The 27,079-nt window shown below is 40.7% G+C and overlaps 1 long non-coding RNA gene across 3 annotated transcripts in view; it reads right to left on the reverse strand.

The window, feature by feature from the left end:
- Positions 1 to 24,617, reverse strand: part of LOC123574626 (uncharacterized) — a 184,754-nt gene extending 160,137 nt beyond the window's left edge. For all 3 annotated transcript variants that reach the window (XR_012416227.1, XR_010587932.1, XR_006699649.2), the window contains exon 1: positions 24,507 to 24,617. This is a non-coding gene — a long non-coding RNA (uncharacterized lncRNA). The remainder of the gene's footprint in view (positions 1 to 24,506) is intronic.
- Between the last annotated feature and the right edge of the window lie 2,462 nt (positions 24,618 to 27,079).

Here is a 27,079-nt window from a genome sequence, read left to right on the forward strand (position 1 = left end):
CTCATGAAAAAATAATCAATGTATAGATTATTTGGCCATTTGGAAAACAGTATTGATGAATTTAGCACAGAAAAAAATATGTATAAGTGCATAAGAAAAGTAAGCAAATGAAAAAAATGAGGAAAATATTAACTCTAGAAAGAAAAGCAAAATGATATACAAGAGACAAAACAATAATTATATAGTTCTTGGCTAGGAATTCTACTTCATAGCCCTAGTAATGTCAATCCTAACTATTGATTGAACCAACACTTTTTATGTAATTTTAACAAGAGTTTAGAAAGAGAAGGTAAGTGGGATGAAGGTGGGAGAAGCATGAAAGAGCTAAATTCTCATATACCATAACAGAATGTCAATACATAATGTCTAAAATTAATACATTAACAAATAGCAATGTGGCCATTTATTTAGAAATATAGAGGAAGGTACAAGAAAGCAAGGGCTAAAAGAGCTGAAAGTCATTGCCTATGGGGAGTTGTACTGTCGAGTAGGGGATGCTTAGTGGACATTTGTTTTTAATTATAAGTTATTTAATATTTGAGTTTTAAACTAGAGCATACATTACTTTATTAAAAATTAAATTTAAGAAGCATAGAATTGGGCTAGAAGGAGATTGAAGTGAGAGGTGACAGGCAGCTACCTGGGAATCAAAGCACCTTTGGAATCTTATAAATATTGGAGCAAGTAGTGAACTTCCTGAAGCTCTGTGGAAATGGGGCTCATGTTATTTAACTGAAAATTACAGGGAGAAAAATGAGGAGAGAAGACTGAAAGCTCAAGAATATTGAGGTGGAAGCCTAAGCCAAAAGTCATGAACTTTAATATATCCCAGAGTCCTTTATGGCTTAATCTTCGCAGACTAATAATCAGAAGTAATTCAAAAATAACTCCATTCAAAAAGCATGAAAGGAAACTCAGTTCATAAGCCATCACAACCATTTTTCAAACCCTTCCTCTTGTCTTCACTTCTCTTGCTTCTCATAATGGATCTCAAAAGTCAAACCCTCCACTCTCTGCACCACCCACCTGACTCTTGTTCTCCAGTGCCCTCCCTTTTTTCACTTCTGTAGCCTGTCCCTCTCCACATATTCCTTCAATTTTATATTCACTAAGTGTTGCAGTTATATTCACTAAGTTAGCAGAATTAAGGAAGAGCAGAAACCATAACAAGATCCTAAGTCCTGTCTTTATTCCAATGCATGAGATTTTTGAGCTTAAAATCTGGGTCAAATCACCATGTTGCTCTTTCTTTATGTTATTCCTCCAAGAATTACAGCAGTATGTTTTCACTTGTCGTGTAACTTTCCAGAGCTCTAAGCAGAGAAAATGGAAAGCCAAACATTGGCTGTACCCAGGGGTGAAAGACACAACCTCTGGGCTCAAAATGTTAATGGAGTATAAGTTTCTTGAGGGCTGGATTTTTGTCTGCTTTGCTCACTGCTGTGTCCCCATTGCCTAGAACAGGTCCTACCCTGAAGTAGGTGCTCAATAAATTGTCGAAAACTTGAACTTCTGGCTGCTAGCCTCCTAGTGAGTGTCAGACATCAGCCAAGCAAGCAATGAGCTACTCTACAACCCAAGTTTCTTTTTTGCCCCACAGCCCCCACTTTTTTTCCCAGGGATAGAGTGCAGTGGCTCGATCATAGCTCACTGCAGCCTCGAACTCCTGGGCTCAAGCAATCATCCCATCTCAGACTCCCTCGCAGCTAGGACCACAGGCATGTGGCACCATGCCTGGCTAATATTTTACTTTTTTGTAGAAACAGTGGTCTCACTTTATTGCCCAGACCAGTCTTGAACTCCTGGCCTCAAGTGATCCTCCCATCTCGGCCATCCAAGATGCTGGTAATACAGACATGAACCACCGCACCCGATCATCCTAAGTGTTTTGAGGGTGGTGTTTCTCTTGTGAATTAAAAAAAAAAGTCAGACCAATAGAGTCTGCCTCAGGCTCAAGAGCTGGTTGACACTGACATTGACTACTGCGTTCTCAGCATGCTAACAGAATCTGGTTTCTGAGCCTACACTGCTGTGGATGTCTGACCTCAAACCAGGGTGAATTCATTGAGGAAATGTCATTCCAGAGGCCCCTTGCAGCCTGCCAACCTCCTCTGGTGATACCCCCAGCTTAATATGCCCTTCGTGAAAGCCTCAATCATAACACAGTAGCCCCCCTTATCTGCAGTTTCACCTTCCTCAGTTTCAGTTACCTATGGTCAACTGTAGTCCTAAAATATTAGATGGAAATTTCTAGAAACAAACAATTCATCAGTTTTGAATTGCATACTTTCTGAGTAGCATGATGAAACCTGGCACTGTCCTGTCCAGGATGTGAGTCCTTCTTTGTTCAGTGTGTCCATGCTGTCTATGCTTCCTGCCCCTTAGTCACTCAGTAGCCATCTCTGTTATCAGATTAATTGTTGAGGTATAGCAGTGCTGGTGTTCAAGTCACCCTTATTTTACTTTATAATGGCCCCAAAACACAAAAGTAGTGATGTTGGCCATTCGAATACGCCAAAGACAGACCATGAAGTGCTTCCTTTAAGTAAAAAGTGAACATTCTCAACTTAGTAAGGAAAGAAAAAAAATCAGGGTTGAGGTTGCTAAGATCTACAGAAAGAACGAGTCTTCTATTGGTGAAATTGTAAATAAGGAAAAAGAAATCTGCACTAGTTTTGCAGTTTCACCTCAAACTGCAAAAGTTACAGCCACAGTGCACAATAAGTGCTTAGCTCAGATGGAAAAGGCATGAAGTTTGTCAGGGCAAGACATGAGCAGAAACGTGTTCCTATTGATGGTAATTGGGTTTGGTACTATCCAAGGCTTCAGGCATCCACTGGGGTTTGAAACATATCCCTTGAGGATGAGGGATGACTATATGACCTAGTGTGTGTAGAACTAGAGCCCTGGGATAGGAACCACGAGACCCAGAACCGAAAAACAACTCAGAGTGTGGGATTTAATAGACAGGACCTGGTGGAGTTGGAGGGGATTTACTAGGAGAACACACACAGCCCAAGAGCAGAATCACAGTCCTGCTGGGCAGTGGGCATGCAGGAGGAGCTAGGGCTCCCGTGTCATTGGGAGGAAGATCCTAGTAGGGGTGAGTGGGGTGGGGATGACAACTCCCCTGTTTCCTCTCCCCCAGTGAGATTCAATGAGATACGATCTTTAAGGACACATCAAAATGACAGAGGGATTTTAAAATGCATCTCTGTCAGGGGTGCAGATGGCCCACAGACATATTTTGAAACAAGCTATTTGATGTGAGCTCCCTGGATCCTAACCTGGGATGACTCTACTTTGTTTCCCAAGGGTAAGTGAGCAAACCATCTCTCCTTGGGAAGAAAAATAGAGGGAGAAAAATGTCCCATTATAACCTGGCTTTCTTTGTTATTTTAGTGCCTACTGTCATCCAATTCATTTCAAAAATCTGAAAAGAAGTCTTATTTTTAAATTCATAATGTTGACCAAATAGACTTACTTTTATTATGCTCATAAATCATTCATACCTCCTTCATAATAAAGAATTATTTTTTAATTTTTATAATGCTTTTTTTCTTGCTTTCTTCCCAACATAAGAGGAAATGAGAATAATATTTTATGTTAATAGGAACAAAATGTTTAAAAGTATGCACTGTATAGAAATCTTATAAAATGTTTCAGTGGAAACTTTTTTTTTAACCAACAAAGGAAATGAAACACAAAAAGCCACATTAAAAGAATGCTGATGATTTTTACTTTAACGAGGAACCTGAGAGGAGTGAATTATGAATGGGTGGAGGGGAGCCCCTGAGAGAAAACTATATTCCATGGGACTCATGTGGCGAGGGGCTGTCTGAGGGCTGCACACACCTCCCTACCTTCTCTCCCTCTGGCCCAGATCCCAATAGCAAGCCCAGCCCCGGATCTCAGGTGCACTCTCTGCTAGTCAGTCACTTAGAGAGGCCAGGAAAGTCTCAGAGGGGTGAAAATTTCTGACCTCAGCCTCCAGACATGAAGGCAGGTGCTGCACTAGAAGAAAGCTTCTCCCTCTGCTAGAGAAACATCATGACTCCTTGGTTCAGGCAATTGCTCCAAAGAATCCCTGGGACTTTGCTTTTATCCACTGAAGGGTTAACAGGCAATGGAAGGGAGCCTGGAGGCCCATCAGAACCCACAGCATCAGGGGTAGTACTGGTGGGAAATAAGAACATTTGAAAGGGAAAGAGTCATGTCTTTGGCACAGACAGAGTGGTATGAGGCTGCTGCAAACACACCAGTGAGGGCAAAGGCTTATGCTTTGCAATGGGACCATTTGCATTCCAGTGGGACAGCAGTTTGGGGCAACCAGACTTCCCAGCTTCCAGAGAGACTTATGCACTGTGTTTGCTGATCTCAGTACCTTCCTGTGGGAACAGCCACTCTAAGTCCTACTGCAAAGTGAATGGAGCCCCTGAGCAGTGCAGGAAGGACCTTACCCCTAAAGCAAAGCAATCAAAATTGGCAACTGCCCCTTGGCATGAACTCTAAGAAATGGAGAAGGGCCTTTTCCTACCTACTGTTGAATACAATTTATAGAAGGCCAATGCTTTGGAATGGGCTCCTGCACTGGGCCCAACAGGCCAAACCAATATAGAGCTTACTCACAGTAGCGGAGATTTAGTGGATTTCAGGAGGCTCTGTAACCAATGAACCAATTAAGCTATAACTAAGTTGTCTCTATACCTCACTTTGGTTTTCTATAAATGTTGTCAGATCGTGATATTAGCTGGAATTCTAAAAACCTGTTTTGGTTCTGACAGCTACCTGATTCATGAATTGTTTTTGTTTTATTTTTGCTTTGGTTTGCTTTGCTTTGTTTTGTTTTTAATTGCTCAGATAAGCTCCACTGAGCATAAATTGGTGAAAGGTTTTTAAACCACCCACCACCGAAACACCATTCACTGAGTTACTGACATCTAAAATATCCAAAAGGCTTTGAAAGAGTCTTATCTTTTGCTAAAATTCTGTTTTAGATATTTATAGCTAATGCAATAAAGGAATCACAACTTTTGGAGAGCAGATTTTGATAAATGAGGAAGGGGAAAGAGGTGAGAAAGGGGAAGAAACATATTCTGAGGACCCATTATAAGCCAATTACTTTGCCTGAGTTCTTTTTACATTTATCTCATTTAATTCTCACAATAGCCCTTATAAATGGATATTAGCTCCTGAACTGGTTGTTCTTCATTTCCCAGCTTCCGTTATTCTAAGCATTCATTTGCTGCCCTGTGGAATCCAAAGGCCCCTGTTTCTGGTAGAGATCAGCCAACGGGAGGCAATGGTATAAGATCACAAGGTAAGCGAAGAGAGGGATCAGGATTTCTTCCCTAGTCCCTCCATGTTTTCAAGCTGCATTTGTGTAAGCAGCTGCTTTTCATTACAAGCCCTTTAATATTCAACTCTTAAACTGTTGTATTACTTTGATAAAAATTAAATTTTAGAAATTAATGGGCTACGGGGAGGAGATTGGAGAAGGAGGTGACAGGTAGCTGGCTACCTGGGAACTGAAATGTTACCCTTGGATCTTGAAACTGCTGGAGTCTAATCAGGTTTGTGGGGACCAGCGCGGCATCACACATTACACACAAGCCCATCAGCCCTGAAACACAGGTGGCCCAGGTTGGTGGCCCATGTCGTCCAGCTCTTCCCTAATCCAGGTGGGTCCTTTGTCTTCTTGCTTGGGGTAGTTTTTACCTCTTGTCTTCATTTGAAATTGATGAACCTGATGAAGCTCACAGGCCCAAAAGCCTCCTCCCCCGTTTGCTTGAGAAGTAGATAGTTCTTTGACAAATAGGTAGTCTCTGTCCAGCTCTGATATCTAGCTCTGTTCAGATTCATTCTCCATCGTGACTCTTGCTTGACACAGCCTAATGATATGCAAATGATGACCAGTGCCTGTCTCTTTGTTACTGCAATGGAAAAAAACTCATAGCTTGGTTCACTAACAAAATTAAATAAATAAAACTTTTAAGAACACTAAACATTGGATTTTTACTGCTCATGTAAAAATGGCACAAAATAAACATACCACATCAGTAACAAGAACATCACATGTTTTCATATTCCTGGGGTTTTATTACCTAAAGTGTGCTATAGTGAAACTGGATAGTTAATTTAAAATATAATTTTTCTTTTGTTATACTACTTTTATTTTGAATTTGAGAGGCCTGTTTGAGACATGCTTTTTTTTTTTTTTTTTTTTTTTGAGATGGAGTCTCATTCTGTCACCCAGGCTGGAGTGCAATGGCATGATCTTGGCTCACTGTAACCTCTGCCTTCCAGGTTCAAGCGATTCTCCTGCCTCAGCCTCCTGAATAGCTGGGACTACAGGCATGTGGCACCATGCCCGGCTAATTTTTGTATTTTTAGTAGAGATGGGGTTTCACCATATTGGCCAGGCTGGTCTCAAACTCCTGACGTCGTGATCTGTCCACCTCGGCCTCCTAAAGTGCTGGGATTACAGGCATGAGCCACCGTGCACGGCCAAGACATGCTTTTTGATGTATATAAATGAAGACCTTTTTAAAACTACACAGGTCTTCTGACATTAACAGAGTAGCTGTTAATCTGAAAAAAAGTGGCCCTTTTGAGGAAGTCATCAGAATTTTACTGTGCAAAAATCAATATCTGTGAACAGGAGTTCTGACATGCAGTAAACGAGTGAGGGAATGTTTCATGACAGTAATAACCCATTACCAGCTGGGACTGCCTGATGCTCCAACCTTTTAGTAGACGAGACAGACCTGGTTGGAAAGTGGTCACTGTTTTTAGAGAAGTATGCATTATTTGCATCCCAGTCCTATCAAGGAGAAAATAAATAGCTATAAATTCACAACTTTGTGTAGAGAGTGGGACTTAAATCAGGAAGGACTGTATATCTCATCACTGTCTGCAGGAAGCTTAAGAATAAAGCCTACATACGTGATTTGTAAATAAAAGAAATGTGTTATCTCTTTTTCCTAAAGACCAGCTTTATTAAAGATGCAGAGTAAAATGCTGTCAAATGAGCAAGGATATGCACAATTCTGTTGAGCCAGAAATGCCTAAGAAAGCTCTTACATAAAGCTCAGAGATAATGTGCCTGATGGTGACCAAGAGACACCCCATAATCCCCAGGAGGTTTCTGGCTCAACTAAGGCTATGTTGTTTCCCATAGAATTTTATTGCTAAGTCTGGGTTATGACATCCCAGTTCTTGATGGAGTCATAATTTTCATACAGTGTGCATATTACTACTTCCATAGCAAACAGACTATTTTAATAATCTGTGCAATTAACGCTTGAGCTAGGTCCAAGAAACTATATTTTCAAACATTTTTAAATGAAGTTATGGATTAACATAGCCAATTCAAATCACTTTCTATGGGCGTCAATTATACTTCCTTTGTGGCAAATGTAATATCATCATCATCTTCATTACCGATATAAGTAATATGAAAAATAAAAAATAATACCAGCTAAGAGCTCCCAAATACTTACTCTGTGCCAGCCGCTTTCATGTCAAGCTTACAAGTCTGATGCTCAGTTAAGCCTTAGAGCCTCCTTTGAAGGATACAGGGACTACTATCAACTCCACTTTTCAAATTCAACATTCAGTATATATTTATTGAGTTCTTAATGTGTTCCAGGTGCGGATCTGAGTTTACAGCTGTTTACAGTTTACAAGTCTGATATAAAGCCTGTTTTGTCATGTGAAATACACAGTAAATAAATAAACCAATAGGTAAACAAGATCATTTCAGGTGGTGAAAACTTCCATAAAGAAAATACAATGAGGTAATGTGAATGAGAGTGACTATTCTCTTTCACATTACCTCACTGGGGGTGGAGGCGGGGACAAGAGAAGAGTTCTTTGAGAAACAATAGGAGCGGGAGCTGATATTAGAGCAGTTACTCATGTGTAGGTTGTGGGAAGATGGTTGATCAGCCTGGCTTGGCCTCACGACTGTTTTCATTGGATATATAAAATCTCCCACACTGACCAAAGCTTTGGTGCTCCATCACAACCCACACCCCCTGCATTGTTTGTCTCTATACCCCAAAGGGCTATGTTGCTCTGAGATTTTTGTCCAATTAACAGTATTTATATAGAGCACTCTCATGCCCCTCCTCTCCAGTGATACATGAACAACCACTCTTTAAACTCCCAGTACTGTTTTTATAATAAGCACATTTTCTTTCCAGTATCCAGCATTTTAGTTTTAAATCACGCAGGTTATAGCTACTGTGTGTTATCAGAACCAGCTGTTTGGCTGTTTGTGACTGTTCTGAACGCACTGAATAGGAATAGAAGCATAGAGGTATTTCTGATGAACACGGAACACACACACACAAACACACACACAATCAGAGGGAGCATTAAAACTAAACAAATCTGGCACCACATTCATCAGCTTCATAAATACCAAAATACCCACATGCGTTTTGTTCAGCATGATATATGTTTTCAGGAGAGATGCTTTAAATTTTTCATTTTGTGCCAAGGTAAGTTTTATGCCTCTGTAATGTACAACATATGGATCTTATGACATTATGCATTATTTGCATCCCAATAAAACAGCTCATTAATCAAATAGCCTATTGTAACCTCCAGCTGCAGAAACCACAAAACACACCCAAGAAGGAGAGTCATTTTTAACTCAAAACGTGTCCTTTTAAAATAATATTTGTCTGATCATGTTAAACGGTGGCCAAATGTATGAGAAATGTTAGGGCAGTGGAAAAGAGATGATGGCAAGGACACAGCCAGCTCCAAAACCTACACGCTGATTTTTCTTCCTGACTTTAGGCCACATGTTCTGCTTCCCTCTGGTTGATTTTGAATGTTGTTTTCATATGGGGTCAAAACAAGGTCTTTTCGTAACAACTAACATTTAGCGATAATCATGTACAGCTAAATGGAGCAGGTCCATTGTTGAAGAGATCATTAGAGTAGTAAATTGGAAATTTACGCCCATATCAACTATTGCAAACTCACCAAATCTAATGAAATATGCAAACAAGACTATGCGCCCCATTCTACTGGTTCTTTCGCATCAGCTCTTGACACGCGTGTCAGCCAGGGTCCTAATGGTAAGCAATAAAATTCAACTCCAACTGATTTAATCGAAGGAGGATTTCTTTGGAAAGATGTTGGAGGGAAGGTGCTGCTGTTAACCATCAGGGAGAAGGCGAAGAATCGGGCTTGGGAGTGAGTAGGGAACCAGGGAGCTACAAAGGGACCTAAGGCTAGCAGCACAAAACACAGCAACAGCTCTCAGTGGTAGAATAAAAATATATACTTGGTCTTGATCTCAGGTTCCTGGCACAGAGTTCCTAAAACCCTTGAGATTTCCTGAGTAATAGGAGTGTCTTTGTTGTCCGTAATGGAGCCCTTTGGAACACACCTGAGTCTATGCTAATGCTGATGATGTGGGGCTCCTAGACAGCTTCAGAATTGGGACTGGTCCTTGGAAAGACCAAACAAAAGATTAGAGGGAGGCACTCTCAGTCCCACCCCACCGCCCAGCCCTAGGGAAGGGAGGAGTGCTGGAGGTTGGATTATAAAAACTCTTGAATGAGAGGCTTGGAGGGCTTTCAAGTTGGTGAACACATAAACATGACAGAAGGGTGGCGCACCCCGACTCCAAGGGAAAGAGGCTTCTGGGCTTAGGACCCTTTCAGACCCCACCCCGTGTACCTCTTCATCTGGTCATCCATTGGTATCCTTTATAATAAACTATAATAGTGTTAAAAAGGAAACTTGGCACAAATTAAACTTCACAGAGTTTCACTGAACAAAGAACGATTCACGCAGAATCGAGCAGCCTTGAACTAGAAAAGGTTCAGAGAGACTTTAGCACTACTGTGTGGTCGAAGAAGATTTATGGACAGAAAAAGGAAAGTGATGTACAAAAAATGAAAGTGAGGTATGGAAACAGCCAGATTGATTACAGTTCGGTGTTTAATTTGAACACTGAACAGTTGGCCATTCTTGACTGGCCGAAACTAGGTGCTTGGCACAAGAGTATGTTACAGTCTGTTTACACATCCAGTTAGGTTACAGTTCACTATGTATGGAGAAACCTTTAGGCCAAATTTAAAATATGTAAGGGAGCAGCTTTAGGCTAAACCTAACAACAGTAAAGTATAGCATTTTTCCTGAGTTCTGTGAGTCATTCTAGCAAATACACAAACACATACACACACACGTGCATATTTGATATACATATATATATATAATATGTGAGATATCCGTAGTATGTGTATATATAAAAGGGTATTTTTCATTGTGACCAACATCTACAATTAGTTGACTCTAACTAAATGACATTATCCTTAATAATCTGGGTGGGTGTAGCCAACTGGGTGAAAGGCCTTAAGAACAAAAGAATATTTAAGAACAAAATTTAAGAACAAAACAGTTTTCCCTGAGGAAGAAGAAGAAACTCCACCTCCGTATAGAAACATGGGGTTCTATCTGAGAGTTTCCAGCCTGCTAGCCTGTACAAGGAGTTTCAGACTTGCTACCCCACAATTATGTAAGCCAAATCCTTGAAAAATATATATATATACACACACACACTATATATTTATAATATATATTATACATACTATATATATATGAGATATCCATACTGGATACATATATATACACACACACATATATGATATCCATAGTATATATATATTTATGAGATATATGATACATCCATTGTGCGTGTGTATATATTTATATATACATATATGATATATATATTTCAAGGATTTGGCTTACATAATTGCAAGTCTGCAACTCCTAGCACAGGCCAGCAGGATAGAAACTCTCAGAACCTGATATTTCCATCCAGAGGTGGAATTTCTTTTTCTTCCTCAGGGAAAACTCCATTTTGTTCTTAAGTTTTTTTCTTAAATGTTGTTCTTTTGTTCTTAAGGCCTTTCAACTGATTGGCTAAGCCCGTCCATATTATTAAGGACAGTCTCTTTCATTTAGAGTCAATTGATTGTAGACATTAACCACAATGAAAAATATCCTCACGACAACATCTAAATTCATGTTTGAGTGAATAACTGGGTACCACAGCCCAGGTAGGTTGACACATAACATTATCCATCACAGTCCACCCTAGGTCAACTTGGAACTTCTACACATCTCCTTAAACTATACTTAATCTCCAAATAAAGTAATATTTCCACACCACAGAATACAACTATCCCATGGACCAACAAGAATGTGTTAACTCTTTCTGTGGAAATGTAAAGTCCTTGGGTGGTATTCACACTCCTTAATATCTCATAACATAAATACTGTGATATCAACTTAACTATTATTAATATATCTGATGTTAGATGATAAGCAAATAAGAAAGGGAAGAAAACAAAAATACTTTATATATACACACAAACATAATCATACACAAATTTATAAAAAATTACGAAAAAATACTAATAACAATTACAGCTGTTATTTCTGTAACTGCTCAAGTGGTCATAGCGAATATTTATAACTACTTTCTTCCACTACCCATTCCATATTTTCTTTGCCCTCAGCAAGCACTTCATTTAGTCATGTCTTTTTTGTTTTGTTTTGTTTTGCCTGGTGGAGTAACCCAAACATTCATTCCTTAAGGGTCTAGGCCATTAGTAGTCCTGCCTGAATTAGCTCATTGTAGTTCTTCTTGACTTTAACCACAGGTCATGGCAGTACTAAGAGATGCCATGAAGGAATCTCATATATTTCAGAAATATTCTTCCTTACCTCCATTGTGTAGTAGCAGCCCAAAATTTCCTTGGTAATCATGATCAACCATCCCAGCTAGCACAGTAACTCCCTTCTTTGCCTATTGATTTAGAGGTATGAAGAGCCCAAAGTAAATACTACATGGCAGTATTTACTTCCAGTTTACTGGAATCATTGCTGTGTCTCCTAGTGGTAGCATTTCTCCCTTTGGAACTAAGACTTCTAGAACAACAGAGAATAAGGACTGGGGACAGGAAGTAAACATTTTTGCTAATGAATCATTAGGGGTAATAGTTAAAAGTACCATGTCCATTCCCACTCCTTGTTTGCTGGGCTTAGGAATCCTGGCTATGGAAGAAACAGAACCATATATTAAATGCTTATTTAAAGCATATAAAGTCTGCTAAATGACTTCACTCCAGCACTACAAGTTATTACTCCCTGGCTGGCATTGTAAGTGAGTCTTCAAAAGGCTATTGCATGTTTCATCAAGCCAGCTGCTTCAGGATGATAGGGAACATAGTAAGGCTTATGAATTCCATGAGCATGGGCCCATTGCCACATTTATCTATTATGAAGTGAGCCCCTTGATCAGAAGCAATGCTATGTGGAATATTTTTATGGGAGATAGGCATCCTGTAAGTCCACAGATGATAGTTTTGGCAGAAACATTGCATGCAGGGAAGGAAAATTCATAACTGGAATAAATGTCTGTTCCACTAAGAACAAAGCACTGCCCCTTCCATGGTGAAAGTGGTCCAGTGTAATCAATCTGCCACCGAGTAGTTGGCTTATCAACTTGGAATAGTGCTGCATCAGAACTTAGTGTTAGCTCTTAGCATGTTGGTTACTCAGCAGTAGCCATAGCCAAGTTAGCCTTGGTGAGTAAAAGTCGATGTTGCTGAGCCCATGCATAACCTCCATCCCTGCCATTATGGCCACTGTGTTCATGAGCCCACTGAGTAATGACAGGGGTGCCTGGGGAAAGAAATGTACTGGTATCCACAGAACAGATCTGTTCACTTAATTATTAATACCCCCCTCTGCTGTGATTACTCTTAGTGACCACTCCCATAGGACACAAATACCTTCATGATTTTGCCCATTTGGAGCTCATCCACATACCTCTTCCCCAGACTTCCTTGTTACCAATTTTCCAATGATGTTCTTTCCAAGCCTCTCATCATTCAGTCAAGCCATTGGCCACAGCTCATGAGTCAGTATAGACTCACACCTCTGGCAATTCCTCTCTCCAAGCAAAAGGAGCAATCACTGAGAAGATTTTCCTTTACCACTGTACTTTGGGGTGTCCCAGAAAATGACTGTAGCACTGCAGCTGTCCACTTTAGCATGTAGAGCCATCTGTAAACCAATACTGAGTTTTTTCTTCTTTAGCCCAACTGGTCATAGGAAACTCCCCCATGAAGCCAGAGGTATAGGTTTGGAGAGAGAAAATAATATGGCAAGAGAAGGGATCATGTGTATTTTGGTCACTTTCTCAAGTAACTTATTGTATGTGCAGGGCCTGTTCAAATTCAATATTACATATACCACTTCCATTTCATAATGGAATGACAGTGTACACATCCAACTTGGCTAGGTGAGTCAGTCAACAGGAAGTTCATGATGCATAGCTCAGGTCACATGGAAATTGGTGGCCTTTGGTTCAGTTTTCTCTACTAAGGCCCAGTAGCAAGCCAAAAAAGCTGTTTATCAAAAGGAGAGTGGTTATTTACAGAGGATGGCAGCATTTTGCTTCAAAGTCCTAGGGATTTGTACTGTCTAATCAGCATAATATTATCAATGTAATGGACCAATGTGATGTCTTATGGAAGCAAAAGACAATCAAGGTCTCCGTGGACTAAATTATGACTTAGGGATGAGATTTGATATACTCTTGAGAGTAAAAGTGTATTGCTGACCCTACCAGCTGAAATCAAAAGTCTTCTGAGAGTCTTTACTAACAAGCACTTTTTTAAAGTATTCACCAGTTCAATAGATGCATAACAGGTTCCAGGAGATTTGTTGATTTACTCAAGCAATGAAAGCACATCTGGAACAGCAGCTGCAATTGGAGTCACCATATGGTTAAGTTTACAACAGTCCACTGTCATTCTCCAAGATTCATCTGTCTTTTGCATGGCCAAATAAGAGAGGTAAATGGGGATATGAAGGGAATCACCACCCCTGCCTCTTTTGAGTCCTGGAGGGTGGCATTAATCTCTGAAATCCCTCTAAGAATGCATTGTTGTTTGGGGTTCACTATTTTCCTAGGTAGAGGGAGTTCTAGCAGTTCCTACTTAAATTTTCATACCATAATACCCTCACTCCACAGGTCAAGGAACCAATGTATGGATTCTGCCCTTACTGAGTTTGCCTATTCTATCAGAACTGAGGAAATAACTAAAGGATGGGTTCAGTGGGATTAATGGTGATATGAATCTGAGCTCAAACTCCATTGATCACCTGACCTCCATAACACCCTGCTCTGACTTGTAGACCACAGTGATGTTTTGGGTCTTCTAGAATTAGTGGAAGTCCAAAACCAGTGTACAGTAATCTTTAAAAAATTACTTCCTGTTCCTCAGTGCACAGTCACCCTGGTAAAAGGCCATAGGTCCCTTTGAGGAAGGCTGGAATCAAGATTAATAATATAAATCTTTGGCAGTAAAGCAGGATCCTTTTTCAAGGGCACCTGCCCGCTCGCCTTCATTCTGGGGGTTCTGGGCTTGTAAACTTGTTTAAGTCTGGGAATTAATTGAGGACCCATGACTCTATCTTAGTTCACTAGAGCTGCCATAACAAAATACCACAGACTGATCACTTAAGCAACAGAAATTTATTTTCTCACAGTTCTGAAGGCTGGAAGTTCAAGATCAAAGTGTTGGGATGTCTGGTTTCTCCTAAGGCCTCTTTCCATGGTTTGTAGACAGCCATTTCCCTGTGTCTCCACGCAGCCTTTTTTGTGTGCTCACCCATCCCTGGTGTTTCTTCCTCTTCTTATAAGGACACCAGACATATTGGATTAGGCCTCAATGTGTAAGAGCTTGTTTAACTTTAATTACCTCGTTAAGGGGCCCATCTCCAAATACAGTCACGTGAATGGTGGGGAGGCTAGGGCTTCCTATTAATCATTTTCACACTGCTACAAAGATACTACCCGAGACTGGGAAGTTTGTTTAAAAAGGAGATTTAATTGACTCACAGTTCCACATGGCTGGGAGAGGCCTCAGGAAACTTACAATCATGGTGAGAGGGGAAGCAGGCACCTTGTTCACAGGTGGCAGGAGAGAGACAAAGTAAGAGAGGAACTACTAAACACTTATAAACCATCATATCACCTTAGAACTCACTATCACGAGAACAGCATGGGGGGATCTTCCCCCATGATCCAGTCACCTCCCACCATGTCTCTCCCTCAACACCTAGGGATTACAATTTAAGATGAGATTCGAGTGGGGACACAAAGCCTAATCATATCAGGCTTCAACATATAAATTTTTGGGGGGACACAATTTACTCCATAACACTCTATTTTGGTAATTCAAGGTAGACTTCAGTTCCCTTGACCTAGAGCTCCTCCACTTTTACAGATCAAGTAAGAATTTGATAGAAAGTCCTTCTATTTCTTTTCTACAGACACCATGATCAACTAGCCAACACTAGAGACCACTACAAATCAGAGTATTCTGATCATTGCTTTGGTAGCTGCAGTTCCCACTGTAATTGCTGGCCTCCAAAGGAGTCAGTATACCACAGAGCTCTTCAAGGGCACGGGGCTGTCCTCACAAACGTATTTTTCATCGTTGTAGTAGAAGGTGGAAGGAGAGTCCTCTAAACTCTCCTGGGGAGGATGGGCAGATCTTACATGATAAGTCTACACTAACATTCCAATCTCCCTACGCCTTGAGATACCTTCCTCTGCAGTACACCCAGCAGTTCTGACTGCATTTAATTTAGGCAACTTTTCAGTCCACGTTTCAGCTAACAACATACTGTAAGAGCCCTTTCTAAATTCTTAAGCTGAAAAATTGAATCTAGAATCTCTGCTTAGTGGGCCCACATCAATTAATATTATCCCACACTTTTGATATCCATTCCCTCACAGATTATTGTCTGTATACATTTTTAAATTATGTAGTTGTTTGGTGTGTAGTGCCCTTCCTTCTGGGTCACACCTTGTACTTTACCCTTTGAGACTTATGTCTAGTTATACTTTTAAAAGCAAAGTGGGTGGAGGGTGTGTTCTAAGAAGAATCAGTGGTGTCTTGCCAGGCAACTACACCAGGAGAGGTCTTTACAGATTCTTCAGACAAAGCAGAGTTAACTTCCTTCGACAGGGATGGAAGGGCTGCTTCCATTCACCAGGACTTTCTTATTGGCAAAGAAGTCCTGGTGAATTTAAGGGTTCAGTATTCTCAGGTTTATTGGGATCTTTCTATACATCTCCATTATAGTTTTCTGAATCCCATTTCTCCCCAGTCAATGCTCTCACTTTAACATAAGAAACTTTGTGAGGTTGATAATACAATTGTTCTTGTATTAAAGCCATTCCCAGGATAAGATTCAGGGTTTGGCTTTCCGAAATTTCAGCCCTGGGACTGGAGGAGGTAAGAGTTTCTGCTATAGATGAATGTTTATGTAACCCCCCAAAAGGCATATGTTTAAATGCTAACCCTCAAGGTGATGGTATTAGGTATTAGGAGGTAGGTTTTTTGGAAGGTGACAGGTCATGGTCAGAGCCCTCCTGAATGAGATTAGTGCTCTTATAAAAGAAGCCCCAGAGACCACTCTCACGTTTTCCACCATGTGAGGATATGGAGAAGATGGCCATCTACGAATCAAGTGAGCCCTCCCTGGACACTAAATATGCTATTGCCTTGATCTTGGCTTCTCAGCCTCCATAACTGTGAGAAATAAATTTCTGTTGCTTATAAAATACCAGTTTATGGAATTTTGTAATAGCAGCCTCTATGAATTAAGACAGTTTCTTTTAGGGAAGACATAAACATATTTAGATCATTTATTTCAAGCTTGAACTAGGAATTTCAAGCTCCTAGTTCATTCTTCTTTTTCCTCTTTCCCCAGCAGTTAGCAGCAAACCAGTCAATCTCATTACACTCCTTACATTGACTAAAACATTCTAAGATATCAAATATGTGATCAACCAGGATTTTGCCTTTTATCTGCATTTGATCTGGAGTATCTGATGACAGTATTATACGTATTTCTATTGCTACACCATGCCACGGACTACCAGTGTCTACTTTTACAATGGAAATTAGTGCCTTTACATCTAATCAGATTGGAGAACCAATTTATACCCTTCAGTGTCTCTAGAACCACTCTTGGTATCAAATTCACTCAGAGTTCTACTAGAGAAGTAAAACCAGTTATATGATTGTTGTTGTAGGGGCTGGCACGTCTGAAATCCATAGAGCAGACCATCAGGCTAGAAATTATCAGCCAGGAGCTGATGCTTCTCTCCAAAGGCATAATTTCTTCTTCTTTTTTTTTTTTTTTTTTTTGGTTCAGAGAAAACTGTTTTGCTCTTAAATCCTTCTAACTGATTGGATAAGGCCCACCCAGATTATTAAGGATATTATCCGTTATTGAATGTCACCTGATTGTAGGTGTTAATCACATTTGCAAAATATATTCACAGCAACACTTATATGAGTGTTTAATTGAATAAGTGAGTACTAGAACCTAACCAAGTTGACCCATACAATTAAATATCATGCTATTGTCTGCTCAGAAAAATTGGAACATTAGAACCTGTGACATTTCAAGAAAATGAAGTCCATATGATAGTCCACCATTCCAAGTACTGCTCTGCCATTGAACTCAGTCCAGGTAATTCTGGAAGTAAAACAAAATGCAATAACTGAGATGAAGCCAGTGTTGATCTGTCAAAGGCAACACTAGAGCAATGAGACCAGCATCTCAAGACAATTAAGCCTTTGGGTATGGGTGTTGGTCCCTCACTGGGTAGGAATAAAGGGACCCTCCTACCCTGAAATAGTTTAATTGCCTTAAGGCACACTGTTTTCACATTTCCAAATGATTTCTGAGACTGTTCATATTATTAGCAAGAATTATATTAAATAGCCAACAAGACTTTTTTCAAGTATCCAAGGAAATGAAACACAGAGGTGTGTTTTTTTCATCAAAACAGAAAGGGGAGAGAGGGGCTCCTGGTTGAAAATTTATTGAAGTTTAAGAATCAGTAAGTCATTTACATTAATTCATCTTATCCTCAAAACAATCCCAAGAGCCACTACTATTATCCCCATTTTAAATACGGAAATTGAGGTTAATAATTGGTACCACTGAAAGTTTCTTTATCAATCTGACTCCAAATACCCTTTCCACTATATCTAGTTCCTGCCCAAACAGAATATATCTCCAAGAAATACAGACAGCCCACATCCTTAGAGAAAGAGAAATGAACTGGACTCTGTTTCACTTCGGCCCACATGGACTACTATTATTCTGTCCTTCTCAGAGAAGAGGTAAGTCATCTTTGGTGACATCCAACATCTCAAAACTAACAGTAGACCAAATTCTCTCTACAAGCCTCATACATCCCCCCCACCACCGCCAAACTGCAGCCAGTCCCTGTCAGTCTTAGATCTAATATTCACAGGACCTGTGGCATGAATACAAATGAAGACCCATATACTGATGTTATCAACTGAGCTAGCAAATTCTGTATAAAACATGTTGTATCTTTCTACCTTGACAAGTATGCCTTCATACTAACCTGTAAGGCCAGTTCAAATTTACCAGTCTCAGACTCTTTGGCATTTCATGCAGGAATAAGGTGGCAGTGTGGAGAAAGTGGGCTGGGTCCTCAGCCTAGAGCCCACCCCACTTCTGTTTCTATCCCCAGGTCCCTGTTGCACCATAAGGAGGCTCACGTGTGCCCACTCCATCCAGCATCTAAGCTTTGTCCACACCTCTACTAACAGCCTTCCCTTGGCTGCCTCAGGGGCCTGAGGATTCCCACCTGCAGAGTAACTTCCCCTCAGAAGAATGGACTCCAACAAGAGACCCTGGAAGTGGGGTCAGGCTAGTTTTGCAAGGAAGTCTGGTCACCAGGTTGCTAGAGGATGTTCTATAAAAAAAAATGGGAATGGACTGTGCCTGAACACCTCCCATTGCCCTTTGGGCTCTGACACAGCTGGAAAAGTTGCAGAAAAGGACCCTGTGAAGCATAGAGACCCAGGACAGGGACGCCTTTGGCTCAGGCAAAGAATAGTCTGAAGACTCAAGATGGCCTCCTGACAAATTGGCTGCAGCTCTTAGTCCCTCAATGACTGCTGTGCCTGGCCCCCTCACTTAGCCTGCTTCTCTCACTTACTGCCAATTCCAGACCCGTTAAGTCAATGGATTATCACAATGTTCGTTTTACAGTAACATACACAAGGCATGAATTCACAGTAACCAAGCCTCAGTACACTCTCAAACAGCTATCACTAGGGGAAATGGTCTGGCAGGATTTTGCACTGTAATATTTATCGTAGCAATATCATAGTCTCCTCACCAACACACACACACACACACACACACACACATACACACACACACAGGTTGTATCAGCTTGTTCCAGAATCCAATAAAAGGAAGCAACAAATAGAATACATTTGACTAAAGTCACTAAAGACAGGCTTTTCCTTCAAAACAACAGAAAAAGGAAAATGAATAAAGCAGCCTACTTTGATTAGGCTTTAATTTCTCTGAATCACAGACATTTTCTTAATAGGCTCTTGGAAGGTTCAGAAAACAGTTGTATGTTTCCCAACTTTCTCTGGGCTCTTAAAGTCTCGGGGGTTTATTCATGGTCCTTACATTCTAAGTAGGCATTGTAACCCTGAATACTATAATAATGGAAATTTTAGTTGGAGGAACGACTCCTGTGGAAGGATCATGGAAACTTGTTGTCCCTACTCATGCATGTGGGTTCTGGGGTTGCCAACCCCTGTGTTATTTCGTATACCTATCAGTCCCACCGCACATTTTCAGCACTTTCAATCCTTTCTCGTCACATTGTCTGAATTCTCTTTCACTTTTATCTATGACTTTTTTTTTTACTCACGTGGTGCAGTCCCTTCTTTTTTTTTTCTTGATAGGTTAAAACAATGTTCCTGTTGTAAAGTCACTCTCACCCTCTATGTAATCACATGATCAACTCATATATGACATTTTCAAGTCATGCGCATTCAGCTATGTCTTGGGCACAGGAGATCACTCCATGCCTCCCTCACACCATAAAAACCACTTTTTTAATTTTAAATAAACCCAATGAGGATTAGAAGTATGACAACTCATTCATCTGTGTGAATTAAAACATGCTTAGACACACAAGGGGAAGGATGAATCAGTGGTTAAATGCACACTGGTCATGAGTGTTTTTCCTTGCTAGTGCTCCAGGAATTAAAAAGTATTTAATGCATAAAATAATTTTTTGTACATGAATTTTTATTTCGTTGGGAAGTCATGGGAAGAAATACACCAGTTAAAATATCAAGTTCACACTCAACTTTCTCTATGACAGTGGGAAAAAAAATTAATCTGCCCAGAGAGCCTACTCTCATAGTAAAGAGAAATAATGCCTAATTTACAATGCTGTTTCTGGGGGAAAAACAATTAGGTTCTGATACCAAGGAGATATTCAATAAATGTTAGTTTCTTTCTTCCCACTTGGATACAATTAGCTAAATGTACAGTAGAAGGTATGGCATGAGGACTCTTGAAATCAGAAAGACCAAGGTTTAAATTCTGCTACTTGCTTTGCCCTCCTTGGACAAGTTACTCACTGTCTCTGAGCCTCAGTTTCTCCATTTGCAAAACAGTTACCTACTCAAAGTGTTGTGATGAGGACTAAATGTGGGATGCCTTGGAATAGGGCCTGACACACGGTAAGAAATCAGTAAATTTAAAAATAGCTGAGTACATGGAGCAAAGTAGTTCACGTTTCATATCCTGACTCTGTCACTTCCCAGCTATGTTAACTTGGGCAAAGGAACCTCTCCAAGAATCATTTTTTTTGTATTCTTAAATTGATAATTTCTACTTAATCATCTTTTCATGAGATTTATATAAAGCAGTGTAGGGAAAGTGCCACATCTAGAGTCTGGCACATATTAAGTGTTAATAAACAATAACAATTATTAATACCTTGAAAGAAGAAATCAAAAGCTGCCAGGGGAAGAACATTATTAGATCTTCTATTACAGATGTATATGGCTAAATTGGAGAGAAATAGATAACACTCAGAATCCAAAAATAATAATATGGAAGTAAACTGGAGAGCTGTTTCAGAAAACTGATGGATTCTCCTCTCTCTCTTTCTCCCTCCCCTTCCTTTCCCCCAACCCCAACAAATAGCAATATACATAAAATACACACACACACACACACACACATATATATACACACACATACACACACATTAAGACAATATAAGGACCAGGCTCAGTGGCTCACGCCTGCAATCCCAGTACTTTGGGAGGCCAAGGCAGGTGGATAGCTTCAGTCCTGCATTTCGAGGCCAGCCTGGGCAACATGGCGAGACCCCATCTCTACAAAAAATACAGACAATTAGCCAAGCATGGTGGTGCATGCCTGTAGTCCCAGATACTCAGGTGGTTGAGGTGGGAGGATCAATTGAGCCCAGGTGTTTGAGACTGCAATGAGCTATAATTGCACCAGGACACTCACAGAATGAGACTCTGTCACAAAAAAAAAAAAAAAAAAAAAAAAAAAAAAAAGAAGAAGAAGATATAGTGTCCTAGAATAATTGTTGAATTTGTTAAAATAAAAACTTCAGCTGAATTAAATTTAAAGGAATTTAACTGAGCAATGAATGATTTGCAGATAGAACAGCCAGAATCACAACAGAGTCAGAGAGGTTCCAGGGGTGCCTCGTGGTCAGAACAAATTTATGGACAAAAAAAGTAAAGTGATGTACAGAAATCAGAAGTGAGACACAGGAATGGATGGATTGGTTACAGGTTGGCGTTTGCCTTACTTGAACACTGCTTGAACACTCGGCAATGTATGAGTGGTTGAAGTACAGCTTCTGAAATTGGCCAAGACTCAGCTATTGTTACAGGTGCATACTCCTAAGTTAGGTTTTCAATCCTGTCTATCTATTAAGTTAGGTTGCAGTTCGTCCACAAGGACTCAAATATAGAAGTACAGAGTCCTTCCCAGACCATATTTAGTTTGCTTTAACAAACTGAATTAGATGAACCTTGTCAATTCTTCAAGTAAAGCACCTATCACCTTGAATGAAAAAGTGAGAGATTCTTAAGTCCAGAAAATACAGGCTTTCTCTTTGCATACTTATCACAGAGCCTGGCACACAGTAACTACTCAGTAATTTTTAATCCATTGTTAATTAAATTGTTCTGGCCCTATTGGCCTGTATTCCCATCAGAACATGAGCACCTAGCATGCACGGATGGTCGGGTTCATTTCCGTATCCCTTGCATCTGATCCAGAATCCAGCACATCGTGAGTCCTCCACAAGTCTCAAACAATACATTAATTAATTTAATTGCTATCAGTTACTTTAACTGAATCTGTGACACTGACAGCATAGCACCTTTTGTTACTGGTCTCCTCGGAAGCATGAGAATCCAGCCGCGGTGTTTTCTTGTTTACGTACCTATCAGTCAAATGCTAAGCTGCTCAGCTGTATGTGTTATTGCTCTCCTCCCACTGTTATAACAAGCATCTCCTAATAGACCGTACCTTTCAGCAAGCTACCGCATGCTGTGATCACACCAGATAAACGAGAGCGATAACAATAAGGCTAATCTTGCAGAGATTAAATCATAGCGGCTCACAAAAGGAGGATGCTGCGGATGTCAGAGGCAGCCACCTACTACCGAAGCACTCAGAGGAGAAGTGGGAGGAAAGGAGGATGCTGGATGCGGATCCAGGCTCTAGGAGAACCTGTCTGTTTCCCTGGGCCAGAAGTCAGAGGAAGACTCATGGGAGTAAGACCTGTGGTGAAGAAAGTCCTGCAACAGCAAGAGGACAAGGCTTCTCCATTTGGAATTTTATGTTTGCAAAAAACGAAAATAAAGTAACTTTCAAAAAAAAAATCATCTTGGCTGGGCTCAGTGGCTCACCCCGTGTAATCCCAACACTTTGGGAGGACAAGGCAGGCCGGTAACTTGAGGTCAAGAGTTCGAGAACAGCCTGGCCAACATGGCGAAAGCCCATCTCTAGTAAAAATACAAAAGCGTGGTGGCATGCGCCTGTAGCCCCAGCTACTCGGGAGGCTGAGGCAGAAGAATCGCTTGAACCTGGGAGGCAGAGGCTGCAGTGAGCCGAGATCACAGAACTGCACCACTCCAACCTGGGCAACAGAGCAAGACTCCTCTTTGGGTCCTGCTCTCTCTCATTTTCCCTGCCTTCCTCTCCAGTAGTGGGACATCTCACTGCTCTCACATCGTGCTGGGGGCGGGTGAAATGATGAGGCTAGGACCCACTGCCTCTGACACCCAGTCTCTGGAATAAAAGGATGACTCTATTGGTGCTGAGCCCTGCAAGGGCTTGGTAGGCTGGGTGAGTGAGGCTGTCTCAGGACCACTTACTGGACATTGGTGAGACCATCTCTGTTACAGGGGTCTAAAATCTCCCAAGTCTCTACGTAAGATTGAAGCATTAGACTACAGGCTTTTTCTCCATTCTCAGATCCTCCAAACCTAATTGGGGTTTATGTAAAGCTCCCCGCCTACTCCCCCACTGCAAGGCTCAGGCCCCAGTGTAAGTCTTTTCCTTCTCTTCCATTTTTCTCCTCGGCCCAGCACTCTGGTACCGTGAAGCTGGTAATCTCTGTTTTACTCCTGAGTTCCCTCAGGCCCAAGGTCTTTGAGACTCAGAAGCCAAAAATTTCACTGCTTCATTATGTCTTCTATCATGTCACTCTCTTCAGAGCCATGAGTGATGCTTTGCAGGGGAGCGGCCTGCACCTGCAAGAGTACAAGAAAATGCAGGGCAAGTCTGCACGGAGATCCTCGTAGAAACTCTCCCCAGCAGCTCCAGCCAGTCCTGGTGAGGGCACAAGTCAGCCCCAAACAACCTCCCATTGAGTCTCCTCTGGCTTAGGCCTCATTTTGTTTTCCCCACAAGATGGGGCATTTCAGAAATTGTGCAGCTAAAGAATGACTGGAAAGCTGGAGGTTAATATAGGATGGGGACTAATCAGGAATTCTGACAATAAGGCTGAAGCCAGACTGGAAGCTACAGATAAGGCTATGCTTCCCACGCTGCAGGCTGGGGGCAGCCTCCAGATCCCACGCTAAGTTGGGGGCAGAGTGATGGGGAAGGTGGTGAGACAGAGGCAGACTCTAATAGCACAGACCCTTGGGCCAGCATGTAAGCCAGAAAAATGGGAACAAGATATGGAGTTCTGAGCCTGAGGCTGGAAAGATGACCTTCAGATTCACATGTGGCTGCTGACCCTGAATGAGCTCTTTCTTTGTGCCGCCCTAGCTTGACCCAGCCTTCCTTGCGCGGACAGAAAGAGCTGCCCTTCCGAGGTCAGAGCTGCCCTTCCGAGGTCAGACAACTATGGGTTAAATCCCTGGTCTGCTCTTGACCTTAACAAATTACTTAATCTCTTGCTATGCATCTGTTTTCTTATTTCTCAAATGTGGTAAACTTTCTCCCAACTCCAAGTTTTTAAAGTTGTCACACACCTCCACTCGCACACACACACACAATACGCATGAATCAGTCACCTGTGCAACCAGGGCTTTCTCTTCAGCGACTCAGTAGCTCCACAAATGCTGGGTAAAATTAAAACAACTTCCTCTAGGCTCCCTCAACGAGACGGGTTTGGCTCCCCCAACGAGATGGGTTTGGCTCCCCAGCTGAAAGTGGTTCCTTTGACTCCTCCTTCTTTCCAACATCAAGTCATCCCCTTAAAGAAGAATAAACTCTTTTTACTCCTAGACAGTCACAAGCCCACCTAGAAATCAAGTCCTAAAGCTATAGCTTTTATTTACTGAGCTTTCCTAATTATCTGGGTGGTTGCAAACTCCACCTGTGTCATGATCAGTCCTGGGCCTGCATTAGCATCATAAAACCTAACAGTCTGTATTCTAAATGCACAGCAAATGCCCAGCAAAGGTCCCTGGGGAAAATGGCATGAGATCATTAACTCATCTCAGAAATTCAGGATATTCTTCATTTCCTTTCTCTGTCTCTTCCTCTTTCTTTTCACAATGAGCAGCAGAGTGTCATGTTGGGAAATGAAGAAGCAGAAGAAGAGAATGGTACCATCTTGGCACTCACACTCTCCATCTGTAAATGTATAGATTGTGGTGAGTATTGGCTTCAACTCCGGCTAACCATCAGAATCACTTATAGAATAACAACAAAGTTTCCTGGGCCATCTACATCCACCTCAGGCCTATTGAATCAGAATTTCCAGGGCTGGGGCCCAGGAATCTCTTTTTTCAAAGATTTCCAGGAGATTCTTAAGATCAGTCAGGTCTGAGAACCACTGGACTCTATAGATAAAACCCAGGCCACCTTAGCTTCAATAATCACCTTCCATTAAATTTACCTTCTAGTTACTTCCATCATTAAGGATCCTGTTACACACTTGTATTTACAGCAGCTAACACATGTCGGAAGGATCCAAATGGTCTATCTTATAGGAAACAATACGTCACATGGGAGGTGGATGAGGTGCCTCTCAGAAACTTAAGGATTTATTTGGAGCTAAAACGTTTATCAGGAGGGATTCTATTGGCATTTCCAGCTGGCCAGCTTCACCTTTTAGGAAACTACCTCACGCATTGCAGGGCATAGAGCATCCCTGGCCTCTATTTGCTAAATATCTGTAATATCCCCAGATTCACTGTGGCTATTAGACAGACTTCTCATATGAGGAAACTAATGCCCAGCTCACTGTGAGGGAATGGATAAAAATAAATAATTCCTACTTACAGGATTTAAGTAGGATATTATTTATTAAAAATAAAGTAAATAATTATTACTTATAATTATTTATAATTATTTATAATTAATTTATAATATATAATTAATTATAATTATAATTAATTTATAATATATAATTATTATAATTAACTTATAAATCAATGTTAATTAAAATTATTATTCATAATTATTATAATATTATTATTTATTGTGAGAATTAAATGAACAAATGCATGTAAGACACTTATTACCACAATGCACTAAGAAATATTCAATAAATGTTAACTATTATTACTATTGTTGTTATTAATCCAGAAATACAATCAATTTTCAAAGAGGTGAAAATTCTAAAATCATGTGTGTATGCTTGTGTGTGTGTGTTGCAAAGACACCTGCTATAGTCAGTCCATTGAGAAGAATAAAACCCATTTTCTCCCTTTTAAGATGTGTTTTGTCCAACACATATTACCACTCCATATTGTTCATATTACCTAGGAAGTTATTTAGCTTTTGCTTTCCTCTTAGTTTCCCTTAATTTAGGGCCTCCAGACAAGTCTACATGCTCAGTCTGAATGGCCACCCATTCTATTCACCTGTGTCTAGGCAGGAAGGTGTATCTTAGAATCAAGATACTCTCAATATAACCTACTCATCTCTAGGAATACTGACACCCATAACCAACCATCCCAAACAAACAGCCAAACCCCTCTCAAATTGTTCTTAGGGTGGGAGTCAAACAACTTATATTTTTGCCTCCCCGGGAACAAGTGATTTAGCCATTATCTTCGTCGTCCTGAACCTAAAGATACAAAAATTGGAGGCTCAGAGAGGTTTTCTGATTTGACTTCACTCACAAAGGGAAATGAGTGTAGGAGAAGATTCCCCCAAAGCAATGGGCGGGAGTAGGAAGGAGACTATGTATGAATAAGAACCAGCACTGAATTACTGAAGACCACACACATGGATTATAACTGTGACAAGCCATTCAGTATTTTGAGCTTCAGTTCTCACCTCTGTAACAAGGTGATAAGACAACCAGCTTCTTAACATTCTTGTAAAGTGAAGAAGAATGTAGCCAGAGCGTTCTCATTGTCTGTCTCATAGGAAGGAATCCACCTATCATCTCATTTTTTGGTATCGTTTTATTTTATTCATTTTTTTTCTTGCTTTCCCTACCCTGGCCCCCCACCACCCAACAGGCTTCTGTGTGTGATGTTCCCTTCCCTGTGTCCATGTGTTCTCATTATTCAACTCCCACTTATGAGTGAGAACATGTAGTGTTTGGTTTTCTATTCCTGTGTAACCATCTCATTTTTTAAAACTATAATCAGTTAATAAGGTAGTTTTATTACTCATTTTAAAAATA

The sequence above is a fragment of the Macaca fascicularis genome, chromosome 7 (assembly GCF_037993035.2).
Source record: "Macaca fascicularis isolate 582-1 chromosome 7, T2T-MFA8v1.1".
NCBI classification, from domain to species: Eukaryota; Metazoa; Chordata; class Mammalia; order Primates; family Cercopithecidae; genus Macaca; species Macaca fascicularis.